A 9,179-nucleotide genomic window follows, 5' to 3' on the forward strand; every position below is an offset into this window, starting at 1 on the left:
ATCAAAGGCATAGGGTTTGTTTTAGGAAACTAAATTGAGAAAAGAAAAACAGATGAGGCCTTTGTTAATCTATGGTCTAGATCTAATGGCCTTGGCCCAGTATACCTGAAGGAGCGTCTCCACCCCTATCATTCAACCCGGACACTGAGGTTCAGCTCCGAAAACCTTCTGGTGGTTCCCTCACTGTGAGAAGTGAGGTTACAGGGAACCAGGCAGAGGGCCTTCTTGGTAGTGGCGCCCGCCCTGTGGAACACCCTCCTATCAGAAGTCAAAGAAATAAACACCTATCTGACATTTAGAAGACACCTTTTAGAAGGCAGCCCTGTTTAGGGAAGCTTTTAATGACTGGTGTTTTAATGTATTTTTAATCTTTTGTTGGAAGCTGCCCAGAGTGGGCTCAACGGCTCTTTATTTGGAGCTTTTGCATCCTGCTCTTCAGCTGACAATCCTGACGAAGTGGCTTAGATGCAACCAATTAAACTAGCCCTGCTCCCAGGCTCACACTCTAAATACGGCTTCCTCAACCTCGGCCCTCCAGATGTTTTGAGACTACAATTCCCATCACCCCTGATCACTGGTCCTGCTAGCTAGGGATCATGGGAGTTGTAGGCCAAAAACGTCTGGAGGTCCGAGGTTGAGGAAGCCTGATCTAAATGGACTTGAAGTTGTTTTTAAACATACACTTTTATTGTTGGATCACAACGAGATGTTTTACAACAAGCAATTCATAAATGAAATAAATAAAACAATTGTAATCGTATTATTTAACAAATCACAGTTAGTGAAAGGTTGTGCTGATCAGGTGCCTCCATATTGTGCCCTTCAGATGTGCGATTCAGTTTCATTTCAGTATAAAATGGTGTGAAGCTGCAGCAGCGTGAAGCTGCCTTAGACCAAGTCAGTCCTGCCTATCCCCAATACAGTGGTACCTCGGGTTAAGTACTTAATTCGTTCCGGAGGTCCATTCTTAACCTGAAACTGTTCTTAACCTGAAGCACCACTTTAGCTAATGGGGCCTCCTGCTTCCGCCGCTCCGCCGGAGCACGATTTCTGTTCTCATCCTGAAGCAAAGTTCTTAACCCAAGGTACTATTTCTGGGTTAGCGGAGTCTGTAACTTGAAGCGTCTGTAACCTGAAGCGTATGTAACCTGAGGTACCACTGTACTATGGATGGATGTGGCAGCCAGATGCATTTGGCAGAGGTCATTCCCAGTCTAGCCTCCTGAACTTTTCACAGGAGAGGCCAGGGATTGGACGTAGGACCTTTTGCACGCAGAGAGAAAAAGGAAGAGCAGCCTAATTATGAGTAGGAAGGCATTATCATTTTCGTCCCAGAATAAGAAATTCAAGATTATTGCAGCTCATTGATACAAAGTAATGGGTATAATTCATCTTGCTGGGTAAAGTATTCCTATATATGTCCAGACAACCCTTAATACTTCGTTTTTAGACCCTGCTAGCAATTAGCACTGCACAAAACTATGGCCACAGTTTTCAATCAGTGACCTATAAAACCAAGTGCAGAGCCGCAGCTCACTAAATAAAAGCTGTGCAAGATGACAATGAAATGTGCTCAGGGTTCCGCAGAGTCTGAGCATCTCACCCTTGATCTCTAAATGTTTTTAATGAGCGTTAAGGGTGGAATCATGCAAGCACACAACAAAAGAAGTCATATGGAACATGCCAAACAGGAGAAGCCATCAGCACTCTGTATTTAAAACATTTACCCAGTCACAGATTTTAGGTTGGTCATGCATCTCTAAAAATAATCAGGACAGGCTTTTCTGTCCTGTCAGTTTAATTGGAAAGATTTTGTCTCCAAATTAGCTGGGTCACTTGGGGCCAATATACTTCTAAGCATTCTGGCTGCTTTCCATGGTAGAAGAATTACTCTGTTAGCTATCATACTATACATAGTTTTATCAGTGGGTTTGGGTTTTGTTTTAGTTGTTGGTGGTCTGTTAATGTTGAGCTCCTAAAAAGTGTGTGTTTCCTTCCCTTCCCAGAGTTCAGTGTGCAGCTATGCTTTAACGCTTGCGGTAACTATGAAGGTACATAGGTTCAGCATTTCAGTGCAATATATTATTTCCTTTTGCTGTTTTCATGCAATGTTGGGCTATACAGGATGGCAACAAGTATTCATTAATAATAATAATAATATTTTTATTATTTATATGACGTCCATCTGACTGGGTTGCCCCATCCGCTCTGGGTGGCTCCCAACAAAATATTAAAAACACAATAAAACACCAACCATCAAAAACTTCCCTGAACAGGATTGCCTTCAAATGTAAAATACAGTCATATCTTGGGTTACAGCCGCTTCAGGTTGCGTTTTTTTGGGTTATGGACCGCCAAAACCCGGAAGTACCTGAACAGGTTGTTAAAACGGGTTTCGGCAGTCATGCATATGCAGAAGTGCTAAATTGCGCTTTGCGCATGCTGTGGGTTGCGAACGTGCATCCCACACGGATCACGTTCGCAACCCGAGCGTCCACTGTAGTTGTTTATCTGTTTGACATCTGGTGGGAGGGCGTTCCACAGGACAGGTGCCACCACCGAGAAGGCTTTGTCTAAAACCCTTCCATGAATTTTATTGCAGCTTAATTCATTCCTAGCTGGAGAAAAAAAATATGCATTTTTATGGTGTGCACAACCAGATAAGTGATAATTTGGGGTTCTATTTAATCTTCCAACCAGTTACATGTGTTGTAAACTGGTAGCATATTGTGCTTTAATCTTTTAGCAGATTATTCTGGAGTGGTTTCATAATGGGTGTCTTCAAACTGTACCACTTTGTTTTTATATTGACCAAAATTAAACTTGGGGAAAGTGTACATGTCTGAATGGTCCTTTTAGGTCATAATGTGCTTTATTCTCCCACTTTTTCTTCCACAGGAAACCTTCGCCCCCGCCTTTTCATGTGGTGTTCCAACTATCACTTAACATGACATCTGCATCGGTACCAAATCTGGTTGGAGCTAACTAGGTTTTTTTTAATCCATGTTTTAAAATGAATTTGCAAACCATGTTTTCAGGCAATTCTGATCAGCTCTAACCACAGCGATATTTGCCTCAATGCAGATGTAACACACAACTATAGTTTATGAGAGAATGGGGAGTCCTCATTTGGCAGAGCAGTATTCTTGATCTGTAAACCGTGGTTTGCACTATAAACCGTGGTTTATGCTGTAAACTTCACAGACCGAGAATTTTGCAAGGCAATTGCTTCATACCTGCTACAAAGCTGCCATAATTGAAGTAAGGCATTCCAACCCCATTCCCTCAACAGCATGAAACTAGAACGTGACTTGAGGAAATAGAAATTTACAATTGACATACTGTTTTGAAATCCGTGATATTAGTGCCACGCAGGCATATGTTTTCCCAAGCATGCAGCTGCATATTTTTATGGAGTTTCGAGTTAACAGTAGCAGGAAACAACCTGGTAGCCTTTGCATTGTTGTTTGCACCATTCCCAGGAGGACTGCAGGAGTAGCAGCCATCAGGCTTTCATTTCTTTTTCACTTCGCGCTGTACTTATGTGACACTAGTGGGGATAGGAATTACATTATTTCAGGCCTGGGCGTCCTTTCACCTGCTAGAGGCTCTGGAAAGCCAGTGCAACAGTGCGAATAGCTTTCCAATTAGGTTCAGTGTCTTTCTCAGAAATGAAAAGCTACTGAGTCCGTTTACCTGGCAGGAGAGAGCTCAGAGATGCTGCCTCTTCCTTGACAGGGTTTTAGGATGCTGCTTTTAGCCATGGCTATTTTGTGCCATTGCAGCTAAGACAGATTTATTGGATCTGCCTGGCAGAAGCTTGGGAAATCATGAGTCATTTTGGAAGCAAGTCAATTTATTAATGGCAAAGCCATAGGCCATTGTGTAGAGATCTTAACTGGGCCATTCCGGTATGTGCAGAATACAACAGATGACAAATACAAAAGTTAAAAATGAATCCGAAGTGCACTTCCAATTACTCATCTCCTGCCATAACATGTAACTCCTGACATGTTTTGTTAAAACAGCCTGAATTTGGATTGAAGAGTATGGGGTGAAGAAGCTGACCCCTGACCTCTGTGCTGATTCCTTTCCCTGGAGCAGTTTCTGGCAGCAAAGGCGGAAATTCTGTTTTCCAGAGGAAGAACTGTGAGGGGAGAGAGACTTCGTGCTGGTCATGAGGCAGTAGATTTCCCCACCTGCCTTACCCCACCCTTTAGCTATAGGAGCCTTTCCCTAGACCATGATTTTGAGAACAATTATGCCAATAAAGGCTGAATGAATGAATGACTTTGGGAACAGCAGAAGTAGATGGGAAGAGAGAAAAGGAGGTCAGGGATTTTTTTTTTAGAATATAATTTTATTAGTTGTGTCTTTTTGTTTCTTAATTTGATGCTCTTACATATGTTTTCTGGTATTTTATGCATTGTGACTTGCCATTATTCCTATTGATTATAGTTCTGTAATTCTTTATTATTTGATGATATTTAATTTTATTGTTTACTATCATGGTCCAATAGATTGTTGAATATTGCTTTATTTGATATAAGTTGTTTATTTTTAAGTTATACTTTTATCATATATTTTTTGAATTGGACCACACATTGCTGTGTGACCTTTGCTGTCTTATTTGTTGTTTCTTCAGCTTGTAAACCACCTTGTGTATAGTAATATAGAAAGGCGGTGTACAAGCTGAAAGTGAAATGAAATGGGGAAAAGCTGCTTTCCCAGCACCAATATTATGTCTGCACATTTGTGCCTAATAAGCATTTGAGGTGAGGGTTTGAATTGGGGAAGTGGTGCTGAGGGAAAGGACTCACACTCCTTCCCCGTTGCTGGGATTCCATCCACAGTCCTACGAAGAAACTCGGTGTGTCTCGGCTGAAAGTTGACCTGTTGGGAGATCGAGTAATAAAAGAAAACAAGAAAATGAAAGGCTAAACATAAAAGGCACCGAGTGCTGATCAGTTTGGAAGCAAATTTGAACAGGTTCTTGCAATACCGGCCATGAGTTACAGATATGGAAAGTTAAGAGTTGCAATCTGTGTAAACTAACACCAGCTGAGAGCTATCTGTAGGTGGGAGGCAGAAAGCTTACTTCTGACGATTTTCTGCCTGAAAGTGGAGGGAAGAAAATTGCAACTCAGTGGAGAAAAATAAAATGCTTTTAAGTTTTTGATGAGGGCACATTCTTGGGGCAGGCAGAATGTACTCATGAATGTTATTTACATTTCAAAGACTACTTAATTCCAAATCATATCCCAGAATTGGATTCCCCATTGCATGTTATGAATAATGCACATGGAAGAAAAGAGCGAATGACCCACAGTGTCTCTCTCATAATTTAAATTTATTGGTATTCTTAATGGTAGATGAGAAGTTTGGGAAGTAAAACCAGTACTGGCAAACATTTGAGAATGGTGGCTAATTCACTGTCAACCTACGGGCAATTTTGCAGAAACCGATTTAATGCTCCTCGTGCAGTTATCAGCACTCAAGGCCATTTTCTGGAATAATTTTGATTGGTGAGTGAAAGGTGATGCAAAAAGTTTTAAACTGAAATTACCTAGCTGTTACCTTGTGGGCATTTAATGAAGGGGAAGAAATGGAACCTAGTTATCCTAATTATTATCTATTTGTATCTTAGCCTAAGGAGCTGAAGAATTCTATGATACCATTTTATACAGGATAACATTTTAAAAATGTCCTGCTGGTGTTAACAGTAGTTTTAGGCAAATAGTGCAAAGTTGTAATCTCTGTTATAGGCAGACTGCTGTTTACGACTGTTAGTTGGCAGTCTAGATCAATGCAAGGCCCTTTGCAACAAAAGCTTAACTCCTTTTCAAATACCTGGGTTTTGTTGCCAAGTGTTCATGAGTCTGCAAAGGTCTTTGACTTCAACATTTGTGATACCTTCCACTCTACAATTCTGTGATTCTGTCACTTCAAATTCTATGGTTCTGGGCTAACTGCAATGCAACATGCAAGACTCCATGTAAAAGAGGGGAAAGGGTCTCAATCCTGGGTTCAGCCTTGTACCTTCATGCTCAGGTGGTGGAGGCAGAGGCTTAGGAAGCCCTTTGTTCAGTTCAGATTGGTGTGCCATTTGCATACTTCCTGAGGAGGTCAGACCTGGCCATGATAACACCTCTGAATTAAATCAAGGTTGGATTACTTCAATAAGATCTATCTGGATCAAGGTTGTTTCTGGGTGCTTGCCCATAAGACTACATTACACCAGCCTGCAATGCTTGCTCTAGCTACCAATTTGTTTCTTGGTGCAATTAAGTGTAGTGATTATAAAGGACTGCCTTCTCCTGTTCTAGTCTGCACATTGCCTAAGATCTAGATAGACCCTACTCTGTGGATTGTTTGGCAGTGAATCGGGAGAGAGCCTTCTTAGTTGTGGCACCCAGGTTGTGGAATATCTTCTTCAGGGAGTTTCATTTGTTTCTTGCTGTTTTCTGCCAGCTAGTGGAAACCTTTCTATTCCAGCAGGCTTCCGACCCCCCACCCCCCTTGCTGGACAGATAATGTTATGGTTTGAGGATTATTTTAAGCTAGCATGCCAGTGTTGTGGTTTTATTGTGAGATTGTAATTTTAATTGATGTTAGATACCTGGAATGACATGTAGGCATTGGAAAGATGGGATTATGCACACATTATTGGGCATATCCTTGAGACGGCTTTATTCTTCAAACTCACTTGAGGAGACATTGCCCTTGCTTTGTTCAATTAGACTTGTCCAGCCAAAGGAAGGTGACTCTTTGAACAAGGCACACAATAATCCTGCTCTCAGAAGTGTCTTTCCAATCTGTTTCCGAGATGCATACGGAGCCATGAAGGTAATGCTTTTGGAGTGGATATAGAACCCAAGTCACTTCAGCCTGTGGCTTTCAAAGGCTGTTTGCTCAGAAACTGGATGAGGGCAGTCGGCAGCCCACAGCATCTGTGGATATAATTCATGATTGCAGCAGAGAGTGTTTACCTGACCTCATTTTTCATCACAGAGAACTGCCAGACACCAAGTTGAAATAGAGCTCTTTCCTAACAACCTTCTATCCCCATCAATACATACAGAAAGAAATAGCCATTTTTTTAAAAGCCTTAGAACCAAAATGGTTAAAGCACTTCTCTGCAGGAAATGGAGAATGAAGTTTTCATGTTCGTGCAGGTGCCTTGGGATTGCTCTTGTCTTCCTTGGATATTGCTAGAGTTTAAAAGAAACACCGGCAAAATGCTACACTGCCACATTCTTGAGTTATTGTCCATTCATGCTTGACAGGAATGGCAAACTCAGTGGAGATTTCACAAAGATACGGAAAGCCAAGGGAAAATTTAAAGTCCCCTGAAGCACATCTTAGTTGGTTTTTCATTTTAATTGCCCCCTTTTTGTACTTTTTAGCCTCCTGTTTTCTGCCTTAGTATTATTCATTTCCTGAGTGCTCCCCATCCAACTAAAATATTTCCTGCATATATTACAAACGCTGAGACATGCTACTCAGGGTTTTTCCTACCTGGCTTTTTAAATAGATTGTGGTTATTTGGATGGTAAGACCTTTGAGAGAGAGAAATGGGGGTAAAGTACACGCTTTGAACTTGGAGAAGGAGCAGGGTTTGTTATGTGTTTGAAAGTCACTTACAGGGCCGGCCCTGCCATTAGGTAGAGTGAGGTGACCACCTCAGATGACGGATGCTGAGGGGAGCAGCAATGGCTGAGCAGCAGCAACATGTTGGAGGACAGAACTGTGTGCCACAGAGCCTTCCCTGTTCCCCCTAAGATAGCCTGCTGCCCTCAGGTGTGGTAAAAGATGCTGTCCCAGTGCCAGTATTGACATTAGATTCAAGTGGAAAATTCAACTTCCATTCCAGTCAGATTCTTTACATGAAATTGGAGGCAAGGGATCTTGTCCTTGTTAAGTTTTTAATGTCTGACATTTTATTTTTATATTTTACTGGAAGTCGCCCAGAGTGGCTGAGGAAACCCAGCCAGATGGGTGGGGTATAAGCAATAGAATTAGTTTTATTGTTATTTATTTGCCTCAGGCATCAGAAAGCATGGGGCCAGACCTAGACTTACATAATCTTGCTGTAGAGCTGCACATCCAAATTGGATAGGAGCCATCTTAACAAATACAGATCCCTGGTCTTTGCTATAAGTAAAAATACCTCAAAATGAAGCTTGGATTGAGGAAACATCCCTGCCTGAAGTGACTCTTATATTCTGTGCCTCTATAGCAGCGTGAGAGTAGAAAATGCAGTCTGAAAAGAAACAGCATCTGTTTATTCAGCTACCCGGCCTGCATGTTGTTGTAATGAAACAGCCATCAATTCCAGATGCACTCAGCCCCTGGAGCAGACGCTAAGAGCCTGACATTGAAACATTATGGTCATTTTAATTAGAAATTTTACCATTAGGTATTTAAAGAGGTATGGTCTTCTAATAAAACTTCCAAATGTTTAACCACACCGTTAATATTGTTCATACATTAAATTTAAAGGGCTGCAGGTAATATACTGAAATGTCAGGAATAGAAGCAGCAGGTGGAAATGGCATATATGTTGTTGACATCTGTCTGTCTCGGGAGACAATGGAGGAGTTCACCTTGAAGGGGGGGGGGGTGAAGTCAAACTGTTGGAAGGTTACAGAGACCAATATGGGAGAGACACGTTTTGTTGCAGCTGGGGCAGATGCAGGTGTCCAGTTGTGCTGTTGCAGATGCACCATGGCATTTCTTCTCGCTGTGCTCCTCCCAGTCACTGCTATGGATGCACAACCTGATTATCTGTCTCCAGGCACTGTGGTCTTCTGGGTTTTTTTTTAATGATATTTTTTATTGAGTTTTACAATAAGTGAACAAAAAATAGAACACAATACAACAAACCAGAAAAAGAACAAAAAAGAAAATACAAACACCAAACAACAGAAAATATAAAAAGGAAAAAATAAAAATATTAAAAACAATTTTTGTCTCCTTAGATTCTTTGCATTAACTTGTTTCTGTGACTTCCCCAGACCTCCCTTCTCTGTATTCTAGGTCATATATTCTGTCAGCAAATTCCTTCCCTCTGTCATATTTTGATTTCATCATTATCTTAATGTCCTAATATAATTACATTTCCATATATCTTAGAACATTAATCTTTCTTAATCTTTAAATTTTTAACTAATAACCTT

General features: G+C 41.2%; 1 long non-coding RNA gene across 1 annotated transcript; it reads right to left on the bottom strand.

Moving 5' to 3' along the window:
• Positions 1-398: 398 nt before the first annotated feature.
• Positions 399-8,751, bottom strand: LOC310676011. The gene is made up of 3 exons (XR_014510349.1): positions 8,171-8,751; positions 5,007-5,115; positions 399-4,893 (listed from the first exon to the last, which is right to left on the bottom strand). It is a non-coding gene; the product is annotated as an uncharacterized lncRNA (long non-coding RNA).
• Between the last annotated feature and the right edge of the window lie 428 nt (positions 8,752-9,179).

This window comes from Podarcis tiliguerta (assembly GCF_965153285.1).
Source record: "Podarcis tiliguerta genome assembly, chromosome: 4".
In the NCBI taxonomy this organism is placed as follows: domain Eukaryota; kingdom Metazoa; phylum Chordata; class Lepidosauria; order Squamata; family Lacertidae; genus Podarcis; species Podarcis tiliguerta.